This window comes from Nestor notabilis, unplaced genomic scaffold (genome assembly GCF_000696875.1).
Source record: "Nestor notabilis isolate BGI_N333 unplaced genomic scaffold, ASM69687v1 scaffold10992, whole genome shotgun sequence".
Lineage (NCBI taxonomy): Eukaryota > Metazoa > Chordata > Aves > Psittaciformes > Psittacidae > Nestor > Nestor notabilis.
The window spans coordinates 5,946-29,299 of record NW_009917998.1 but is presented as its reverse complement, the minus strand read 5'-3'; the positions used below and the strand labels follow the sequence as shown (position 1 = coordinate 29,299).

Genomic DNA, 23,354 nt, shown 5'->3' with positions numbered 1-23,354 from the left:
GCAGGGCTGCAGGCACAGATAAGCACCTTGGACCTTATCACTTCCCAAGGCAACTCTTGTGTCAAAGTGAAAGGAAAAGCTGACTGTAAGAAGAAACACAGCCCTGAATTCTACTGGATCTCAAACCAGTTACTGACGGGAGGAGTAATCCAAGCACTGGTGGGGAAATAGCTGCTTAACACAGTTAAACACATCTGAGACCACTGCCCCTGAGAAAGGGGCTGCAGCCTTGCCCTCCCTGTGCTCCCACCCCTTCCTCTGCATCAGCTCTGCCGTCTGATCCATGAGGAGCAGGTTCAGAGATCCCAGCATGGTTTGGGTTGAAGGGACATTCAAGCTCCTCCAGTCCCAACCCCTGCCACGGGCAGGGACACCTTCCTCTCGAGCAGGTTGCTCCAAGCTCCTGCGTCCAACCTCGCCTTGAACACTGCCACGGATGATGCTAAGGACAGGTGAGATACTCAGTGTGGCTGCTCATCTCCACTTACTCCATCATAACCAAGAACAACAAATAAGAACAACTTGTGCCTAAGAGTTCATCTCAATCTCCCCTCTGGCAGGTTCAAGCCATTGCCCTTGGCCTGTCCCTCCAGGCCCTTGTCCAAAGCCCCTCTCCAGGTTTCCTGGAGCCGCTCTAAGGTCTCCCCTCCAGGAGCCTGCTCTTCTCCAGCTGACCCAGCCCAGCTCTCTCAGCCTGGCTCCAGAGCAGAGCTGCTCCAGCCCTCGCAGCAGCTCCGGGGCCTCCTCTGGCCTCGCTCCAGCAGCTCCACATCCCTCTTGTGCTGTTGCCCCAGAAGATGGAAGAGGAAATGGGACCATTTCAGTAAATCCTACAAAGTCAACTGTGTCTAGTAAAGGAACTGGCTTTGCACCATCTTTCTTACTGGGCTGTCACATTCCCACAGCTGGTTTGGTATTTCTTTATTCAGGCACAGCTGATGAAGGACAGATCAACATTGCCCAGTTTTCATTGCTAAGTTCCTCTGCCACAGGGCTCCAGGAGATGAGAAGAGGAACAGTTTAAACTAAGCTTTTGCTTTGAACCACCTCCTTAGGATCCTTCCCTGTTGACTCTTTTGGGCAGTTGGGCATTAATGCACACTTCAGCTACCCCACAGCTCTTGCCTCCATTGGTTTTTGGTGGAAGATGCTCTGGAGGAGCAGTGGGATGATGTACCTCATACTGTGACAGTGAAACACAAGTCATAATATAATTGTGGGGGGAAATTCAGAATTCACATTTCCAAGGTGTAGAACTTTCATCCCTGGAGTATTCCAAATGTGATCAGCCCTTGAGCAACCCATCATCACAGCTGGCCCTACTCTAAGCAGAGCGCTGAACTACACGGCCTCCAAACTAAACTACACAAGTCTGGGACAAGGGTTTTCTTGACGTTTATTTAAATAAAACATTGGCAAATAGCTTGGAAAACCACCCTCAAGTTTTAACAGACATGTTTGTTTAATCCAGAGATTGGGAAGTTGTCCCTTCAGTTTCTTAGCTGAAGGGCTGTATCTAACAAGAACAGAGGAGGAATGATTTGATAAGCATAAAGTGAAATGGCAGAAGAGAACAGCAGCTTTGGAACAAAACAAATCCAAACCTCCCCTAGCTGCAGACAAACTGTCCTCATAGAGATGTAGAGAAACCAAACATTAGGTCACTATTCTGAAGGTGTATTTTTTCCCTCTCTTTGCTGAAATAGGACATTCCTGCACAGGTTAGGCCACACCATGTCACAGCCTGAACACTATACACGTGGCTTATGGCGAAAAGGTCTCTATTCCTGTTCACATTCCCGACTTCATGGTATTCCTGCTCCCACAAAACCATGTCTGCAGTGACTGGACCTCCTCTCACACCGTTATCAACACACAGGTACCAACCATGTCACCACCTTTGTGTTAGGCTGCTTTCTGCTCAGCTTTAACTCATATCCTGGTTATAGCTGGTTCTCCTCCTTTCTCCTTCTATGTTCTTCCTAGTGGATTCTACTTGCTTTGCCCCAAAACTATTTCTACCCTACTCAGTGTGCTAAGGAACAGGAACAGAACACTACTATCAGCTACCTACCATTTGGGCAATGTGGTTAGCTTGTGGCTGAGCTAAAAACCACTGAGGGGTGGGAGCACTGGGACTGGCACCATGAACACTGGTGCTCCCGAGGCTGGGCAGAGCGAGCTCACTGCTTGACAGAGAGCTTTAAACCCTGTGCCTAGAGAAGGAATGCTGATCTTCAGGGAGGAATCTTCTCTATCACACACTTCCTTCGACTGTAAAGTGACAGGATTCCCAGTTTGCAAAGCAGCTGAGTATGAAGGTCTGTCCACATCAACACTGCATCACATCACAGAGTAAGTGGAGATGAGCAGCCACACTGAGCATCTCTCCTGTCCTCAGCCCCATCCCTGGCCGTGTTCAAGGCCAGCTTGGACACAGGGGCTTGGAGTAACCTGCTCTAGTGGAAGGTGTCCCTGCCCGTGGTAGGGGTTGGAGCTGGAGGAGCTTTAAGGTCCCTTCAACCCAAACCAGGCTGGGACTCTGTGGTTAACATGGATGGGAAGCATCAAACTAAGAGCATTTTGAAAATGTCTGCTTCCATTTTCCGTTCTACCTGTGCTGCAGCAAGTGAAGAATAAACTATGAGAGTGCAAAGCATCACAAAGGTTTTGCACCATGTCACTGCACTGACTCATAGGTTAATGGTGGGTAATTGAGCCTCCTGTGGAACCCTTCACAGGCAGGCATATTAGCTTCCTTCACCTTCCCACTCAAAAGAGGCATTAGTCTGTTTTTAAAGCAGTTTAAGCCAATGAGCTTTGCATACTAGTTAAAAACATCACTTCTTGCACTCTTCCAAAACTAAATGCAGAAGCAGTGTTCAAAGTTACAAGAAAAATCATCTCAAAGAGTAGCAAAGCTTGAAAGGGCAGAGGAGCACTGGAGGAGAGGCAGTAGAAACCCTCCTGAGACTGCAGCTATCTGATAGCTCATGGAGTCATTGGATCTGGCATTAAGAGGCACATTTTTGATGTAAAGACTAAAACTCAGTGAAACTTTAGGTGGGATTATAGGATTAAATATTCCAGGAAAGAAGTTTCTTTAGGGAAATATGTTTCTGAATTAGAGATTATGTATCAGTACTCTCCTTCACAGATCCCAGAACAGCCCAGCTCAAGCACCACACCAACCTGACACCAAAATGTGAGGAAAACGTCCTTTCTTCTTGTAAGATTTCAGGTTTTCTTTTCTTTTAATTCCTTTTTCCTTTGGATAAACCCCCAAGATCCAACCGCTGCAACTGTTCATACATAAACCAGGATACAACCTGCCCACCAGAGAGCTTCTGAGGAACCACTGGAAGTTTAAAGCGCAAATGAATAAGCCATTCTGTCATTTTCCTTTTACCTCAGTGACTCCATATTCCTCAACTTGGCACAAGTGACAGACAAATAACATCTACCAAGAAGGACCAAGGAACTACATGGATCGGTCTGAAGCGTGGAGAGATGTGCAAGGAAGGGATCTGAATCTGCCAGCTACATATGACAGCTGACGGGACGTGGAACACTGGTCAGGGCTGAGCTGCTGGACACTTGGTAGACTTGTATAGGTTCTAAGCTAAAGAAGTGACCAAGTGTCACCTTTGTGTATGCAAGGGGCTATTCTGTCCAAAAGTAACCAAAAAGCCTACATGAAAAGTAGGGCAATGTTAGACTGAAGTTACGAAGCAGAAGAAGCAAGTGAGCAAGCCCGAGAGCAGGCAGGCAAAGCTTCCACTTGAAATGGCAGAACAGGGTAAGGAGGGAATAATTTGCTCCTCACACTTCCCATTCTGGCATCGAGGTCCTCACAGCCCATTTGCCATGAGTCACGCTTCCCTCCCCTAGTTCTTCCTTTCTAGAAGGCAAGAAACAAACAGGGGTACGAGGCTGCTAATCAGAGTCCCAAAGGTTTTACTCATCCTTCCCAAACACCTATTCATGCCCCTGCCCTCCTCCAGAACACTGTGCTTGAACTCAGGCCTTTCTGGTACCTGGCTGAGCACTGGGAAGGGGCAGCTGCTCTTGTGGGAGAGCAGTATTACACAGCACCCCTCAGGACAGGCTCCTTACACCCTGTATTGCACTGACAGCCAACGCGACACTAAAAAGATCTACAAGTAATTAAAAGAGAGCTTTGAAACAGGAAGCAGTGAGTCTGATGTAACTCCTTGGAGTTACGAGTTACAGTCCGATCAGTGTTTTCCCTGCTAAACTACCTGAGGACACCTACACCCAGTTACAGCTATCAGCTCCTAAGTGGGTGAGTTGACCACATTTTCACCATACTTTATCTGGCACAAAGCTTTTAAAACCTCTTTAACACAACACCGCCCAGTTCCTTTGTCATAAGACAGCTTTACTGAAATACCAAGGACCTGCTATGAATAAACATTTATTTCTCAAAGAATTAAGTAGGTTAAATTAATATAAGGTGGCCTTAAGAGGGAACTAAGCCCCCCCCAGAGGCTCAGGGTAATAGCACTGATCAACTACACTGCTGGGACACAGTCGAGGCTGTTATCTGCTACCAGGGCTTTCTTCTACTGCACACCTTGCTGTTATGGACTACAGTGCTGTTATGGACTACAGTTTTCATAGAATCATGGAATAGTTTGGGTTGAAGGGACCTTCAAGCTCCTCCAGTTCCAACCCCTGCCACAGGCAGGGACACCTTCCACTAGAGCAGGTTGCTCCAAGCCCCTGTGTCCAACCTGGCCTTGAACACTGCCAGGGACACTTGCCTATTTATTTCTCAAAGCATTAAGAAGGGGAAGTTGAAATGGTAGAATTTAGTTCAAACACCAACTGCCCTCAAATAGCCCTAACCTGCACTAGAGCTATCAAAGAGACAACCATATCCTGTACCAGCAGGACTTGAACCCATCTTTAGGAGTAGCTCAAGAGTGATGCTTCCACCAGCATCTGTCAAATCTGGGGTGAGGCTTCAGCCACAAGAGACCCCTTGTTACGAGCTGACCACCTAAATCTCCCCTTTCAGGAGTTCATCAAGGCTCAGGAGAGCTTTTCTAGGCTCATAAACAGTCGTTTTCTAGAGAGCAGGACAAAGGCTGGTTTGTGCATCATTCACAAGACTGCCCAGCCATGAACAGCCATCAACAGCTCAACCAGCTGCTTAGTACATGTAAATAGTTGAAATAACGTCAGGCAAAAGCCACATTACAAAGAGATAACCCCATGTGTGCTTGCGCATGATAAGAAGAGCAGCAAGAGCTGGGGAAGGAACCACAAACAGCTTCAGTTAGCCCAAGGAATTTTCTGTCCACTCCTATTGAGACAGCAAGTTCCAGTTTGAAGCCAGACACGGGATTTACCAGAGCAGGTTACTGCCCTCCAGCCAACCCCTTCCAGACTGGAACATGCAGGTTATTGCATCAAGCCAGTGCCAGTTTGAACTTCCTCAAATTCCAGCAGCACACTCTGGTCCTCGCCAAGTTCTCCACTGGGGGAGAGGAGACTGGTGCTAGCACTGCCCTTCAGCAAGGCACAGCAGTGCTGAGGCTCCCTATGAGCCAATTCATCCCTAAGATGCCTTCCCCAATTAAGGAAGCTTCCTATATTTAGGTCCCAAGGGACACACAAACAGGTTTAGCTTATCTACCATCTCTGCCTCCAGGAGACCTGCTACTTGATGTCCTTTCTTTGGTCAGCTGATTCAATTCTCTAGGGGGAAAAGCAGGAAGAGCAAATACCTTTTTTCCTGTAGTTTATATTTGGAAGATACTGAAGTGATTTAACAGTTGTTTATTCTCATCGTTTTCCATTCATGGAAAGTCACAGTTGCTTAGCAGGAAATATAACTGGCAAAATACAACTTCCCATTTGTGAATTGCACTTAAATCCTGGACATGGGAGTCCACAACTAAAATAAAAGGCAAGGAAAGGGAGAAAGTCTTAAAAAAGGTCCTATAAACCCACTGAGAAAGGGACACTGAGCCACCACCTGCCCATTGAACTGCAGCATGGAGCTGGGAACAGCAGAGACTGCATCACGCTGGAGAGCTGAACCAGCTGCAGGGCTCCAAATGGGCTTTGTGTGTGCTGTGGGAGGCAGGGGGTGCACAAAGCAGCTGTGCATCCCTTAGGCTCCCCTAAAGAATCCCAAAGTTAGTCTGAATGTGCTTCAGTTTCTGGAAGTAATCTTGAAGATCAGCTATTCACAAATAGCCAGTAGTAAGCAGAAAACTCTTAACAGAGGAGTTGATTTAGTCACACTCAGGGCACAGCAGCGGTGGTTTAGAACCAGTTTGCTCTATTGTGCAATAGGACAAGGGGTGATGGGTTCAAACTGAAACAAGAGAAGTTCAGGTTAGATGAAAGGCAGAAGCTCTTCCCTGTGAGGGTGCTGAGGCGCTGGCACAGGGTGCCCAGAGAAGCTGTGGCTGTCCCATCCCTGGCAGTGTTCAAGGCCAGGTTGGACACAGGGGCTTGAAGCAACCTGCTCTAGTGGAAGGTGTCCCTGCCTGTGGCAGGGGTTGGAGCTGGAGGAGCTTTAAGGTCCCTTCAACCCAAACCATTTCATGATTCTATGATTGTAATTTATTTTTTTAAGCTTATTTACTGTTAAGCCCAGCAGCCCTGCAGCTACTCACCCAAGGCAGTGTGCTTTGTAACAGTCTGCTTCAAACCTTGTCTCAAACACAACATCAACTACAACTTCTCAAGCCACACTTCCAGACTACCCAGAGAGATTGAGTTCAACCATGACAACTCCCCACAAACCTTCTCTGTCCATAACAACTTCCACCATACAAGCACCCAGGCTTGTCAGCTTGCACTGAAGTTGCACAGATATTCAGAGCCAGGAAAGAATCTACTTGGATTAACAGCAGAATTATTCTATGCTTATTCTAAAAGAGTAAACAGCATGAAGCCAAGGTTAAATATATTTAGGCATTTCAGAGAGGCACCAAAGAAGGGTCTGTGGTTCTTTTTAAGGCACATATGTATATCAAAACACTGAGTTTCAGTCAGAGATGAGCTGAAGTTCTGTAGTAGGCTGCAACTTTGCTACTTAGACAAGGTTTGGTATAACCCAGTTACATTCATCAGCCACAGACTCATCCCTCCCATATTTAAAGTTAAAACCCCACTTCCCTAGGAAGATACCAGCAGGTATTTGCCCTGTGTAGAGAAGGAATCAATCCTACATGGTAACTATAACCCCTTCAAAAATCACTGTTTCAGTGGCAAGATCACCCAACAGGAATGAGTTTCTCTAGGGAACAAGAACATTTGAGGCTGTATTTCCCACCTGCTCACTTAAATCAACCCCCACCGAATCCTGTACTGCTGGTTAGGTTTTACCAAGAAGAGGTACTGCTCCAGTACCCTACTTTATACTAAATGCCCTTTAAAAAAAACCACCACTAGTCAGCAATGCAGGCCAGTAACAGTGTCTGTAGATACAGGCAAATGCATTCCTACAGCAATCCAACACTGGAAGCACTTCATCTACAGCAGCCTTTGCAGTGCTGAACTGCTGGAAGAATGCGTTTGTCCACACATACAGGCACTTATGGGACTATCCAGAACACACTTTCCCCAAAACTCAGTTTAGTGTCAGGCAAAGCCTGATTTAAAGCCTCTCACTTTATTCTTCTCTGGTGAAACTTTCTCATGTTGGTAGATATACCATACCCTGAGAAGGAAGAACAGTAATAATGGATCATGTTCTCTGTTCCTTGTGTTTTACCCTTTAGAGAACATTCCCTCCTTCCCTGTGTGACTCAAAACAAACCCAGTTTACTAAAAGGACTTGGTTGTAATTAAGAAATAAATCATAATTTTAAAGTAACAGAAAGTTTGGGCTCTTCAGCAAGTTACCTGAACACAACACACCCACATCTTCCCTCGGGCACTGCGGCAGTGAGTGCAGTTCAGCAAATGTTTCTGATGCATCAGGTAATTCCCATTTTGAATATGGTTTAATCCCAGATTTTGGAAAATGTGTATGTCAGTACGCAGGAAACTTCAGTTGCCCACCACAATTCTGGTCTGCACCTCACAGAATCCCAGCCTGCTTTGGGTTGAAGGGACCTTAAAGCTCCTCCAGTTCCAACCCCTGCCACGGGCAGGGATACCTTCCACTAGGGGCAGGTTGCTACAAGCCCCAGTGTCCAACCTGGCCTTGAATCATCAAAGCCAGCAAGACTTAACCTTCCTTTAGAGAAATATTATAAAGATTTATGATGATTGTACAGCGAATGGAGCATGTCCTCTTCAAGCTGTATTTTATACAGACATGCAGGAGTACATGCGGATGAGTCCTTCTTAAGGATGCAAACCCCGCGCAAATTACACATCTCTAACAGCCTAATTCTAACCTGTGACTTGCAGATACCAAGCCTCAATGAAATGCACAGCAGTAGCATCTCACAGTAAAAGCTAAGTAAGATCAACTGAATTAGTCTATTTTTATTCTTTATCCTTCCATTTGAAGTACCCCTTGTAACCAGCTTAGTAACAAACCCAAGTCTGTACTCAGTGAACTCAAACATGTGGCTGAAACCCATGAGGAGAAAATACTGAGGATGCATTTGCTTAGATTCAAAAGTAAATCAGGAACGTTTTGGCAAAGAAAAAAAAAAAAAGAAGTAGCTACAACATAAAACAGGAGCAATGACAGGTTTAGTATTTGAGGTTTGGGTCTTGATTTACCGCTTTGCTCCGGATGAAATTAAATGGCAGAAACTCCCCTGACCTCAAGTGACAACATCTCATTTCAGGATGAAGCTGCTGACAACCTCAGCTTGCTCAGGCACCCAAGGATCTCCTTTAAAGATCTTATGAGGTGTCAGCCTTGGTCAGAGCCCAAACCAAGAAAGGGCAGGAATCTCTTTCCATCTCATAACTACCAAAGCTGCCTGCAAAGCTGCCATCAGGTGCAGGACTGAGCTTCACAGGCAGCTTTCATGCTGAAAGAGACCCCAATTCACTACCAGAGACTTCTGTGCAGTCAACAGTCATCACAGCAACACGACTTAATATACCATTGCAAAAAGCACAACACACCTTTGCCCCTTTAAGCCCAAACAGGAAAGTACAAAGAACACAATTTGAGAACAATTTGGGTTGAATGGGACAAGTGAACATCTGTTAGTCCAAGCCCCTACTCAACACAGTTGCCGTTAGATCAAGTTGCTCACACTTGTCCAGCCAAGGCTTGAGTAGCACTAACCATACTCCTTCTAGACAACCTGTTCCAATATTAAGGTTGGAATCTTAAACTATGGTCAGAAAAATACTCAAAGGACTCCTTCACACTGAGCATAACCAGCGAAAGCAACAAGGATAGGAACAATGTTGGGAATACTTTGGTCCACCTCACTTGTATTTCAAAAGGTTACATATTGGTGTAACAAGTCTGTGCGTGAAGACAAATCCAGGAGCAAATGCTCAGAGCTGAGCTGAAAAAGCATTTGTAATTTAGCTGAGAGCTCACTCAGGAACAGCCTCAGTTCCTGAAAGAGCTCACGCTTTTGCACATCTAGATTTAAATGCCAAACTTCTCTCCTGAGGAAAGATACATCTTTATGTAAGGAAAGCTTCCTTGACAAGCTTAAACTACTCTGTCAACCAAGTGCAGTGATCTCCAGTATGTCTGCTCCACTAAACTTACCCCCTTTGTGCCATTCGCTTGGCAGTGTAACAGCTCTGCAAGAGGTTCAGGTGCAGCAACAGAACCACTCTTAAAGCCTCCCCTGATGGTGGAAGCTTCATGAATAACCAGTGACATCCATGACCACTTGCAGCCAAACTTCTGTGTTCAGAGGTTGGCATGAACTGAAGATGTTCCCGTTCCCAGTTAGCATCACCACAGCTGCTGAAGAACCTCTGCCAAGAAGAGGTAAGAAACAATGGCCTGCTTTGGTATTTTACTGCTACACACAGGACAGCTCCAGAGCAGGGGTGTGTAAATGCTGCTGTAAGGGAAGATGCTTTCCAGGCCAGGCATGCTTTGGTGATGGGTTTTTGGACGAGGATCTTACATGTAGTTGCACAATAAAGTAAACAAGGGAGGCAAAGCTGACAGCCTGAGAGCTGAGGATTAATGACACAGCAGATATTTGCTCTACTCATACATGCCACGGAAATCAACTTGTAATTGCATCTTAACATGTCTATATATGAAAGGACTGAGTGAAGGATTACACATGAGGAAGTGCAAGCACTGTGATCACTGTGAAGCTTTAGTTCAGCTTCTCTTGGGATATGCATGATCCCCAACTCCCTTCTCCATCTTCTCCCTCCCATAAAACCCCACCTTCCCTCAGGGAACTAGGTGGACAACTCTCCCTGAACCCAAAACTGCATTCTGTTCATTTTAATCATGCCTCCTCATCAGTGTGCAGTCCTCAACCAAGGCAATCTTCTCTACACTGCTCATTTCATGGCACCTCCTCTGAGGATCCTCAGTGCTTACCACAGCTTTAACACTGTCCCATATGGCTACGTGGTAGTGATGTGTTTTTAAAAGGTTGGAAAATGAAGCCTAGTAAGAGTTCACAGCATCAGAAGCATCTTCTAGTTTTGGTACCCAGAACAGATGTCTAAAGTGTAGTTCTTCAAATACTCCCCATTTCCATAGCAATCTGCTCCGATTTGGGAAGTACAACTCTACCAGCTGGGGGCTGAGCTGCAGAGATGAGTGCTCAGGCCTGAAGGTGCATCCTTAACACAAAACTATAACTCTACACACACCCGTATGAGTTTCCAGGTTGGACAGAGGGGCTTGCAGCAACCTGTTCTAGTGGAAGGTGTCCCTGCCCATGGCAGGGGCTTGGAACTGGAGGAGCTTTAAGGTCCCCTCAACCCAAACCAGGCTGGGATTCTATGATAAAGTCAGAGGTAGAGCTTTCCAGTTTCATTATTTTGCACATAGTGCCAGTGAAATTCCCTTCTCAAACTAGGTAATCTTTGCCCCTTTGACGTTTTGCACAGCAGCATATTGCAGTGTAAGCTGAAAGCTCTGCAGACATGAGGGAGATGAGTATGCCACCAGCACTGAAGGGATATTCAAGTTTTACACATGTTCAAGCTACACTGATAGTAAAACTGGAAATCCCACAAGGTTCCACAGGCTCTTGTAGCAGAATCTGTACACCAAGCAGGAGCAGCTGAACTCCACTGAGATGCTTTTCCCTCCATGTGCTTTTATTACTGTGGGTAGCCCAATACATCTGTTGGGGTCCCTCACCCACCCTGAAGCACTGCAGCATCAGGCTGCACATCACCTTTCCATACAGCCACCCAGCCAGATGCAGCCTCCACACTAAGGGACACCTTTGTCTGGCTTTGGGCACGAGTTATTTCTCCAGCAACTTTAGAAACAGCCTGTTTTCTTTAAACCATTACAGAAAAGGCCACTAAGTTATCTTAAAATGCAGTGTGTGTGATACCCCACATGTCACCCGCCTCAGTGAGGCATCACGGCAACGCTTCCACTTCGCCTGCCACAGCTTTACCTCCTGTTTGTCTTATAGAAGGATGGCAGAAGTCTTTATGCAAGTTCACCTCTGCCATACTTGTTATCCTCCCAGGAGCCACTGAATGAAATGGGAGTTAATGAATAACACAGGAGGAATTATTTCATTAGCCCCACGGTGAAAGAGAGACATCTAATTCTTGGCTATGATGTCAGACTTGAGAACCAGCCAGCAACACTTGTTCAGGCTTCCACTGCTCAATCAAGTGCTGCACTAGTGGTGTTCACAGCAGAGGGCTTGGTAAGACTGCCAGAGCATGGAGCAGAGCTCTCAGAGAGCAGACTTGGGAAGGATTAAAGCAGCATGGGTGAGGGACTGAAGCCTGGCATTTGCTTCCACAGAGGGAGGACAGGAGGGGGAGGTTTTTAGCAGTGTACATTTAATGTATGGGCCTTGCACAGAGATGGAAATCAATGCAGCAATTTTCCCCTTGCCTCCACTTTAGAGTCCCAACCCCACACCAATTACCACCAGTCTCTGGTACAACCTGTCAAATTCCATCAGCAACCCAAGGCACTTGAAAGAAGTCTGAAGCAAGGCATAGATCCTTCATCAGTCATCACCAGTCCTGTCTTCTGGCATTCGAGGCTACCTCCCTTCAACTTTTCAACTAATGCTTCTCACAATAGAATCTGATGCTTATGACTTCAAGTAGATGTTCACTCCCCTGTGAAAACACACCTATCTCCTGCTGGTATGGGTAGGAAGGAGGACAACTGCAACAAAGACTTCCTCAGCCTACCAAAGTCCTCCTTCAGGTCATCCACACACTTTCCTGCAATAAAAACCAGCTTTAGATTGCCTGACGAGTTGGTGTGGTTAAAAGACTGTCTAGTTCTAGTTCTGCCAAGGAGACCAGGCAGTTTAAGATCATACTTAGATAGTATTTTACTATTCCACAGCCATGGAAGTCCATCCTCACTGAGAGCAGGACAGCTGTGCTAAGCAGTGCTCTGCAGACATTTGACACTTAGGACAGATGATGTTCCTTCCTGTCCACAACACCCCTGTACTTCCCTTACATTAGTCAGGAGCAAGCTCAGAGACAAGAAAGCAGCAGACATTTGAACAGCCACGCATTACTGAGTTTGCATAACACATCAAAAGCAAAAGCTAATTGTACCATACCCCAAGCCATGCTGGAAGAAACACTATCTCCAAGGTTAGTATGGGCTGTTCTGTCATTCTCACATGTAAGACGTATTCATATTCAAGTCCTGGCGTCACAATTCCTCAAGAATGCAATGCTGAAGTATATTTAGAATGCTTCTGTTAATACGATAGCCAGCTTCCATAATGACATTAAAGTATCCTAAATCCACTACTTAAACCACTATGGACCCAATAGAGTGAGGCCAGAGGAGGCCCCAGAGCTGCTGCAAGGGCTGGAGCAGCTCTGCTCTGGAGCCAGGCTGAGAGAGCTGGGCTGGGTCAGCTGGAGAAGAGAAGGCTCCTGAAGGGGACACCTTAGAGCAGCTCCAGTGCCTAAAGGGGCTCCAGGAAACCTGGAGAGGGGCTTTGGACAAGGGCCTGGAGGGACAGGCCAAGGACAATGGCTTGAACCTGCCAGAGGGGAGACTGAGATGAGCTCTGAGGCAGAAGCTCTTCCCTGGGAGGGTGCTGAGGCGCTGGCACAGGGTGCCCAGAGAAGTTGTGGCTGCCCCATCCCTGGCAGTGTTCAAGGCCAGGTTGGGCACAGGGGCTTGGAGCAACCTGCTCTAGTGGAAGGTGTCCCTGCCTGTGGCAGGGGTTGGGACTGGAGGAGCTTTAAGGTCTCTTCCAACACAAACCAATCTATAATTCTATTATTCCATCGTTCTATAAGCATTTATCTTGAATTCTTCAATAACCGTTCAAAATAGCCATATTTCAGATTCAATACTAATCTCATGGCACTATCTGTAAAACTGACAGGAAATTCAGTAAGACAAATGATCAAAAGTTGGCTTTTATTACATGAGAACCTTCTGAACTTGTGTGGAACAGCATCAACACCCAGTGCTGCCAGTAAACAGCACCTCCCTGCATGTGAAGAGCATCTGCACACAGGTACTGCCTCTGGGCCACCATCTCCACACAAGCAGCCGCTGCCAGGCAGAAAGCCCCGAGGTGCTGCCCAGCAGGCAGTGCCCATCACCCACTGGGTGCTCAGCAGAGCATATAGCTGTGCTTCCTCCTGCAGAGCTGCAAACCAGTGCCTAAAGGTAAGCATAACAGTACACAGTGAGGCAAGAACCAAGGTTTTGAGATGGTGTGCAACCTGGGACAGAACTGGTGCTCTCACTGGTGGGGCTGGGAGCCTCCACAACTCTGCCCTGTGCTGGAATACTGCTCTAGGTTCAATCATGATACACTTCCTGATGAGTCAGAGCTGGCCTTACACAAGGCAAAGTTCTGCAGAGCTCTTTAGCAGGGTCTTTGGAGGCTGTGTCTGTACTGTCCCTACAGCAGTGTTTGTTAAATGAATCTTCATGCCAAGAACACTGCCAAAGCCACCTACAGCCAAGAGATTCATCTTTACTGGAAGCATCCTTAGCACTGCCTCCAGACCAGATGTACACAAACACTGCCCTAGAGGCCTCAAGTGTCTTCTCACCTAAAGCCCAATTTTGGGTCTGACCTGGTCTCTTTTTCAAAAGAAGGTCCCCATTCCATTCCTTAGCGTGCAGTTCTCACCTGTGTTGGACACCCACTCCAGGAGACAGGCAATGCTTGATTCAGTTGTATGGTTTGGCAGGAGGACAGGGCAGCAACATCCAACTGTCCTTAAAACTCTGCAGTTTCCAGCTTAAACACACGTAGAAAGCATCACTAGAAGGATGGAAACAGTGTCATCCAGGCTGTGGCAGCATCAGTCATTAAAAACATAGCTGCACACCACATTCTTTGGTGTTCAGATGTGAAAAACAAGCAGCTCACCAGACATTCCCTATAGGAACATACATTCCTCCACAGCTGGAAAACCACTGCAATTCTTCCTGCATCCCCCCAACTTTTTGCTAGCATTAAGTAGCTGCCCAAGTGAGAGTCAATTATAAAGTCATTCTGTCACCACCACTATTTTCTCAGAGCTTAAAAATTAAATCAAGTATCCCACTACTGGAATTTCATTACCAGGAAGCTGCAATAATGCTTATTGCATTACGGTTCTTGGTTTGTTCTCCCAATAGAACCACTCAGTCACTTCCACGCTTTGAATTAATTATTACTAAACTGAGGTAAATGCAAACAGAAACTCCAAAAGCATGAAAGAGCAGGAGGAAACCAAGCTCAGCTTAAACTGGATTCTTTGTGATCACCTGCAAGTGCCAAGGAAATTCTCACACAGCTCCAACCTGCATGAGAAAATCCAATCCCTGATGATCAGAGCTTCAGAGTGGCCACATGAAGATTATACAGCAAGGTAAAGACTCAGGCTTTATCTACACACTTGAGATTAGCAATGACAAAGGTTTATCATAATGTACAAAAACCCCTAGAACCTGGATGCAGTATTTCTAGGATGTTCTGTCAGATCCTCTCAGCAAAAAAGCATAAAAAAGCAGGAATGATTCTCTGGAGAGTCCACCAGAACCCCAGAGATCTTGGTTCTCTAGAGCTTCTTCCGCACTGATCCAAGAATACCCTCAGTCATAGTCTTCTCTCATTCAACTGAAGGGAAGCAGGCACAGCCTCAAGGAGCTGATGGAAGGCAGCAGCCAGATTCAGCCCTGGCACACCTGATTTTACAGAAGAGCTACCAGGTGCCAGAGAAGTGTCACTGGCTTACACTGACAGGATAGAAATTGGAAGTGTTCAAACAAGCACCTCATTTGAAATTGCTGGTGTGAGATGTTCAACCTGCACCTGAAAGCCTTTGAACCTGACCAGTGGAAGTGACTTCTGCAAAGCAATGAGCCTCACTCAGCAAGAGCAGCACGCTTAGAAAGGAAGTGAACAGGCAATAGAGTGTTTCAAGTGTCAGTCTTCCTGAGCGTAGCCAGGACAAAGTGCTTTTTGTTTCTACCTTTGAGCTCTTGACAAACCAAACTAGATTAAATGTGCTACCAGCCTGGCTTCTACATCACAGCCGGATACAGGGTCTCATGAAGAGACCTGCCAATACCCTGCAGTAACTCACAGCCCAGCAGACAGGCAATGCGTGTGTTCCATTGCCCTCAAATGAGGGCTGAAGCAAATCATGTCTCTTCAGCATCACAACAAGTGACAGGGAATCATTGTGCTTGCAGTCAAAATCAAATAAAAGCTCAGAAACAAGAGCTAGAGGTCCTACCTGTATAGGAGTTAACCAACATGAGTAACAACATGTTTAGTCTTGCTACAGCCAGGAGGAGTATCTGCCTGAGCACAGTTATCAATGAAAGCTTTATTACCTCCAGGAACAGGCTCTGAAATACACACATTTGTGGTTTGTACATTTTTCATTTCACCTTGCTAAGTTCACCAGCAGGATCTTCTGCTGTTAACCAGTTACTGAATAACTTTCCAGCATGAAGTTCCAGAGCATTAGTTCTCACTACTGAATTAAATACACAGCTGCCTTAACATCCACGAATCCAATTACCATAGTCCGTAACCCACAAGGACTAAGCACATTTTATCTGTGGAAAACCTATGAGCATTTATCAAGTAACACATCAAATCTTAACCACAAATACTAAACAAAACCAACAATTCAACCGTTTCAGTTAACAATTAATAAAAGACTTCTGAGAAAAAGGGATGCATCTGCATCCCTTTCCTACATAACTCTAGAGTACAGCTCGAGTAGCAGCACAGGCACAACCAGTGGCAGGCAGCAGCAGAGGCAAAGCCTAGAACTGTGTGTTCAGACTCAGTCTGGCTGAGATACAGAACAGTTTCAGAAGCTGCATTGTTGAAGGACAATTTGAAACCAGAAAAGGCCATGCTTTCAGCATTCAGGCCTTCCTGCACCAGCCCAAGACCCCAGTGCTGTAAGGCAGACAGTATCCTTAGCTCCAGTCTCACATGATCCACAGATCATGGAGGAATCACACGATGGTTTGCATTAGAAGGGGCCCTCACAGAAGCTCTGTGGCCTCCTCTGGACTCGTTCCAACAGCTCCATGTCCTCTTCTGTTGTTGCCCTAGAGCTGGACAGAGGACTGAAGGGGAGCAGCAGCAGAGGGGGAAAATCCCCTCCCTTGGCTGTGCCTATCCCAGACTGCAGCACACCAGCAGCATTCTACCTAATGCTACAGCTTTAGCAACAGGACCATTTTACCTACAGAAACAAAAATCAAGCACTGCAGAAGCTCCAGTTAAATGCTTTACCTGCAGCAAGCCTGTCTAGAAGCACTGCATTAAAAACTCCCCTTCAGTCTAGTCATGCTGAACATGGCACTAGGACCGCAAGCTAAACCGAGAACATGCAGTGTGCTGGCAGAACACTGAAGCAAAGGTTAAGTTGCAGATCTCTACCTCAAACCTGTCTACAAGGAACACTGTCACTTGTGGCTAAAAGTTCAAATACTGGAAGAGAAAGAACCACAGTGGAGTTCTGATGCACCTACCTCACCTTAAGTCCCATTCCTCCAGCTCAGTGTGAGCAAATTCTGTGAAAACTTTACACCAAGCTACCCTGAAATACTAAAAATAGAATTCGTGCCTACTGGTTTACACAAAATCTGCTACTTCTACCTTTGAAAAGTCAGTGAGGCTTGAAAGTACAGCAAACCTAACTAGACTGATTCCTTATTTCAGAACTGCAGCCTTCAGACCCTTCCACTGAAGTTACTTCACCACCAAGCACTACATTGAGATATTCCATATACCAAGGACATGTTGTAGCATTCACCCAGCCTGTTTTGTTTAGATGAGACATTAATAAGGACTTCTCCCCATTCCTTCCCAAAAAGGAAGCCTGTAAAACTGACATCAGATACACATACATCACATCACTTCCAAGGTAAGGCTGAGATCGAACACTCTTCATCTCAGAAGTATCTGGATCAATCTCCAGGTTTTCACAGGCAGAACTCTTAAGTTTAACACCAAACATTAACAAAACTGCAGAATGAAGAAGGTGTAAGGAGACAGGCACAGCTGCTTGCTACAGGTCACATTCACTTCTTTCTGTTCAAGGAAAAACTTACCCACCCAGTAAGTTTAGGGTGACACACGCCTTGGTATTTAAATAACTGAGATCTAGAGATGTAGGACATAGGTGACTCAGTAGGAGCCAACTCTTTAAACAAATGCAGGTTTTAACAGGAGAAATCCCTGTTCTATTCTTACAGAGTTTAAAGGTTACAAAAAGCTCTGTGTTGGAGGAACACAGCAGCACCAGGCAAAGATGCTCTGAATTCCACAGGGGGGCTGAGCTGCCACTCACACAGCATGAGCTGCGGATTCTCAGCTTCATGGGAAGAGCTACTACTTTCTCTTCCATATTCTTACATACAATAAACCACCAGATGTTTAAAGTCTGGGTTCTGGATCAAGTGTTATTAAAATAACCCAAGTGCCCAGGTCATGATTTGAGGGGTTAAAGGGAAGTGACTCTTGGGAAATCAGCTAACAACAGCACATCCTTCAGAGAAGTCTCAAGCCATCGTATCTGTTTCAACATGCATGAGCTCTGCTAAATCAAGTCTTTCGACACCCCTTAGCACAATCCCCTGGGGAGAACACAACGGCAAGACCTGACTAATTGCTATGAAATACAGTGCCAATTGTGTTTTCTTTTGCGAACGTGATAGAGGCACCCAGTTGTTTTACCACAAGTGATCTTCATTCTCTGAACTAGTCCCAGGGTGTTCCTTCACCTTCCACATTTTAGTTTGCTGCAAATACTTCAGCAGATCTATCAAGACCAGGACAAGGCTTGGAGCAACTTGCTCTAGTGGAAGGTATCCCTGTCTGTGGCAGAGGTTGGAGCTGGGGGTGCTTTAAGGTCCCTTCAACCCAAACCAGGCTGGAATTCTATGACCTTAAGAACACCAGCCCCTCACAGGGACCCCATTCTTCCTCCTAAGTTTTCCAGTGTCAAACAAGAAGCTTGAAGTTCTACAAAACAGGTGCTCCAAGCCCAGTTTAACATTTACTGATTGTCAGTTCATGGAAGTTCAAAACCTGCCCTTCCACAAGCAACAAAAAACCCAGCTGGCTGCACCAGCAACTGCACCTCAATAGGCTTCACAGCACCAGCTCCCCACTCCCACAGGTCTTTCCAGCACCCACACCACCTGAACAGACCTCAGTGTTCTCTGCACCTGCAGGGGCAGCCACAGCACTCCAAACCCTGCCTGGAAATTCAAAGCAGCTCCAGGAATTCTTCAGTTGTCTTGGCAAGAGTCAGTATAAGAACTGTGCAGTTTAAGCACATAAATTAGGTTCTGCAAGTGTTTTTGGCATTAGGCCTTTCTTTAAACTGCAGCTTAACTAGACTGTCCCCAGCCACCTGCTTGTTTCTAATATGGTACTTCATGCACAAAAACTTAAGTCCTTCCCTGTCCTTTCATGATACAAGTAACTTCAGACCAAATTCTTTTGACAAGGCATGTTTTATCACTCCTCACCTTTGGTAAGTGAAGTCTTTTTAGCTCCATGACAAATGTTACTGAACCTGCAGCATGGTTTTACAAGAATTCTTTATTAGTGCATTCCTTGGTCTGCTGGGAATAACACATGGCAGCAAGTGTTTATAATGAGACTAAAACCTGAGTTTTGTTATAAGAATCAGAAACCACAGTAGCATTTGTTTTAAATACTTAGAAATTGAAAGGAGATGAAGCAGATTAACCATATTGCAATTCTGGGACTCGAAGCATGTTCAAGTACACAAGGCCTAGCTCTGCTAGGTCTCTAATGTGAATGCCAAACAATCCGGGTGTAGGAGCAAGCATGCTAGAAGTAAAGGCACTGCTTCAGCAAGGGCTGGCCAGAGCATCACCACCTCTGGGTGAGCACCGGCCGGGTCTCAGGGAGCGGGACATAGTGCTGGGGCAGTTCAGAATACTAGACCATAACTTGAAATCACGGGCAGAAAAACAAGCTACAGGGCAGAGCACACAGCCTGCTCTCCAGCGAGCTGCCACGCTGCTTCCTCCCCAACCAGCACAAATCAAGCTGTCTTATACAAGAGAAAAAGTCCTCATACCTCAGTGCTGAACGAGAAGATGGCAGTCAAGGAATGATGCAACAGGCTATTAAAACTAATAGGCCTGTGGGTGTGACCCTCAAAGGACAGGAGCACCTCAACTTGTACCTTCTACAAACAGCTCAGTAGAAAGCTAGTCTGAAAACAAATGGAAGCAAGAAACAGCTCTTACTGTCCTTGTTACGCCAATCTTACACTTGGCAAATCAAGCAAAATCCTTTTGTCCACAAGTCCGAGGGCTCCACAGGAGCACCACACTGCCCAGCACAGGCAGGGACAGCAATGAACCACCACCCTCCCAGGTGAGCAGCACACCAAGCAGGTTGCAAGATTGCTTCTCACTCCAAGTTGATTGCAACAGCAGGATTGGCATTGCTTTTCTCAGGGAATTACTAAAATATTCTCACCTTTAGACCCTTCCACTGGTGGGTTATTACCAGTGTTTCAGAGCTCACAGGAAGAAGTTCCTATGCAGCGTATTACAGAGCCTCTAGTGCCTTAGCAATTGAAAGCTAGAGAGCTCCTAAGCCAGCCTACCAGTCAACACTTGAGAAGCAAAAGACAATTTGGCTGGAGTAATAAGCTAAGTATAAAGCCACCATGACCAGAGCTCTCCGAGTATTCCTGCATTTCTTTTGTTGGGAGTAAACAGCCTGGGAAGAAGCAGAGGCTTCAGTGGTGGGTACAATCAGTTACTGCAGCTACTCCAAGCAAAGCAACAGTGATCTTGTGCTTATGGACCAAATTCTGCAAAGCAGCACCAGGAGTCAAGATCAGCATCTTCCAAATCAGTGGAGTTTGTTCACCACCCTCAGTTCATCAAACTTCAGCATTTCAGGGAATCCTATTGTTGTAGAACCCCCAACATACTCAGCTTGTCTAGCCCTCTCATAGATCAGTGCTGAGCCTGTCATTCAGAAGCCAAAATGCCAGTTTGATACATGGAAGCCAGTCTGGTTCCAGCTACTAAAGCCTGCAGAACTGAAGAGGGGGAAAGCATCATGACAGTGACTGGCTATGTTGGTACCAACATTATGCAGCTATACAAGAAACTACTATTTGCTGAAATTAACTTTTAATGAATATTTATTATTCATTAACCAGGGTTTGTGAGTATTACTTTTACAGCCACATATCCACTGATGTCCCATATGGTCACAGATTCTGAAGGAAGGACTATGGTGAGCTGTACCACCACCAAGGAAGCTTCCACATCAACACCCTAATACACAGTTTGAACATGTGGAGGTGTTCTGGACATACAGGCATACTCTGAGTAAACTGAAGTTGTAGTCCTTTTTATCATGACCTAGGTAGGAGCTCCAGAGCAGAGATCTGATCTCCTTACTCAGAAGTCTAACTCTGCTTCCCCCGGGTTTTGCCAGATCGCAACCCAGCAATAAAATACTAAACAACATGGTTCTCAAGAACTAAAAATTTCCATGTGGCTTCTATCTGCAGTCTCAGTTTACTTGTCTGTTACATACATGGATGCTCTGCTGCAGTGAAGTACACTAACCAAACACCTCAAATCATGTGGTACTCATGCTTGAGTCTGGAGGGATTAAGAGATTCCAGTCCAGAGCAAAAGAAAACAAGCAAGCTATTGTATTCTGCATTAGAAAACAACTATGCCTTGACCATAATCCATCAGCCAAGCCAACAAGGAAAGCCCAGCAGACCTCAAAATATTTACCTTGTTCCATCTTCCTCCTTTCTCCTCAGAGAATTCAGATTTTCCCAAAGAGGAAAAAAGGTGCATTCTTTTGGAAGTTACTCAAAGAAAGGTTCACTGAGCATAGACAAAGATGATGATTTAATTATAATGGGTATCCAACCATAATATAATGCCCCGTTCACAGCAAATTCCTGCTACCAGCAGTGGGAGAGAATGAAGAACCTGAATTCTCAAATGCACCCATGACCAGTGTGTCCACCCATCACCATGTAATTAAAGAACATGAATGCCTAATTGTAAAGATGAACACTTGCTTGATAAGGATTAGTCATTCATTTGATGAAAAGCTTATTCACTGTTAGAAGCGCACAGTGCTTAGATGGAAAGTAGTAAAAGGTCTGCACACAGAGGCCGGAGACTTGCAAGTTTACATTACACACACTTCACCTGCTTTCAGCTTCCATCTATTAAAGGACAATAATCAAACTAACCTGGAAATGCAACCTGCTTACACAGTCTAGTCAGGTTTCTTGGATCAACATGCCCACATTACACTAATAGATTTGTTCTTGGAAGTGAAAAAAAAAAAAAAAAAAAAAAGGAAAACTCAAATAGAACAATAAAACCAAAGCTATCAGCTCACAGCACTGAGGGGTGTTTCTACTCTAGCCCATAGCAAACTGACTGCAGAATAGACAGAGCAATGCCCTCACATCCATTCTCAAGCAAAGCTGCTCTGCAGTGTGGCAGGTGAGTTTTCCTCTCATAGCCTCTCCTTTGTGCTCATCTGTTCTTTGTCAGGACACAGACAAGTATTCTAAAAGCCTGAACTATAGAAAACCTACAGTACAGCAAAAGTCATGTTTGGGAACAGTAGTTGAGAGTCAGAGAAGGCACTGAAGGCTGGAGGCAAGTAAAACTGCACACAGTTCAGCTGCAACAGATCCAGGAGGTCTGAAAAGGTCTCAAACACCCTCTCAAGGATGCAACAAACACTATAATTACAAAGAGAACTTCACAGCATCTCATTTATCTCCGGTTTAAGTTTCAATGATAGCAATTACAAGCTTACAGATAGCAATGCAGTAAGTAAAGCTTTCCCAAGTACACATTTAGGTCAATTAAGGCTACAAGAGATGAAATCAGCCACCACAGCAACCACCTTGCTCCCTTTCCTGATCTACCTGCAGAGAAAACACAGAGTCAGGCTGCTGGTCACCTTCTAACTACCAGGTAGGAAATTCCAGGGAAATGCTTTCCACCAATTCCAGGCTCAGCTGCAACCACTTCCCTGAGCAGCTTAGGATTGAAACTAATTTTGAAAGCATGCAGAGTGATAGGACACAGATAGTTCCAGTCTCCTACATCAGCCAGGAGACTGGAACATTGCAACCTCTGCTGTACAATAAAATCAAGGCTTCACACCAAAAGTACTGAGAGTTGTGCTACCCATGTAACACCCACTGCAGGATGCTAAATGAGGTTCATAAGCAGTTCCAGTGCTACAGCAGGTACAGTGAATTGTTTGTACCTCTCTGGGCGCACAGACATTTTGTTACCACTTCTTTAATTCAGCCCTCAGTTTCACCCAACTCTTCAATGCTTTCAACTACAATGTCCAGTAACTAAACTGAAAGCAAAATTCTAGTAGTCCGTTCTTGACCTATGAGGTGCTAAACTCTGCATGAGCGAAGACTCAAAGAAAGATCTGATTTTCCATCTATTTTCTGAAATTCTGCCACCAGCTGTACAGAACCTCCCCCCCCAAAAAAAAAAACAACCCAAAATAAGAACCCTACTTGCAGAGTAGTCAAAGCACAGAGAACCTGAGGAGTCACTCACAGGCCTTGGAAGGCTTCTGATCCCCATCACCCCAAAGGGCTGCTCACAAGGGTGAGCTGAGGAGACAGCAAATACCTGTGGGCAGGTCCTGCCTCTGCTCCACTCTCCAAGAGCAGTCAGCAAGCCAACTTCTTGTCTGCAGACTGGATCTCAGCCTATG

At 45.7% G+C, this 23,354-nt stretch overlaps 1 protein-coding gene across 1 annotated transcript in view; it reads right to left on the bottom strand.

Moving 5' to 3' along the window:
• Positions 1–23,354, bottom strand: part of MTMR3 (myotubularin related protein 3) — a 75,615-nt gene that overhangs the window by 46,541 nt on the left and 5,720 nt on the right. The window contains exon 2 of the mRNA XM_010009508.1: positions 21,371–21,466. The gene's annotated coding sequence lies outside the window, so the exon portion shown is untranslated. The remainder of the gene's footprint in view (positions 1–21,370; positions 21,467–23,354) is intronic.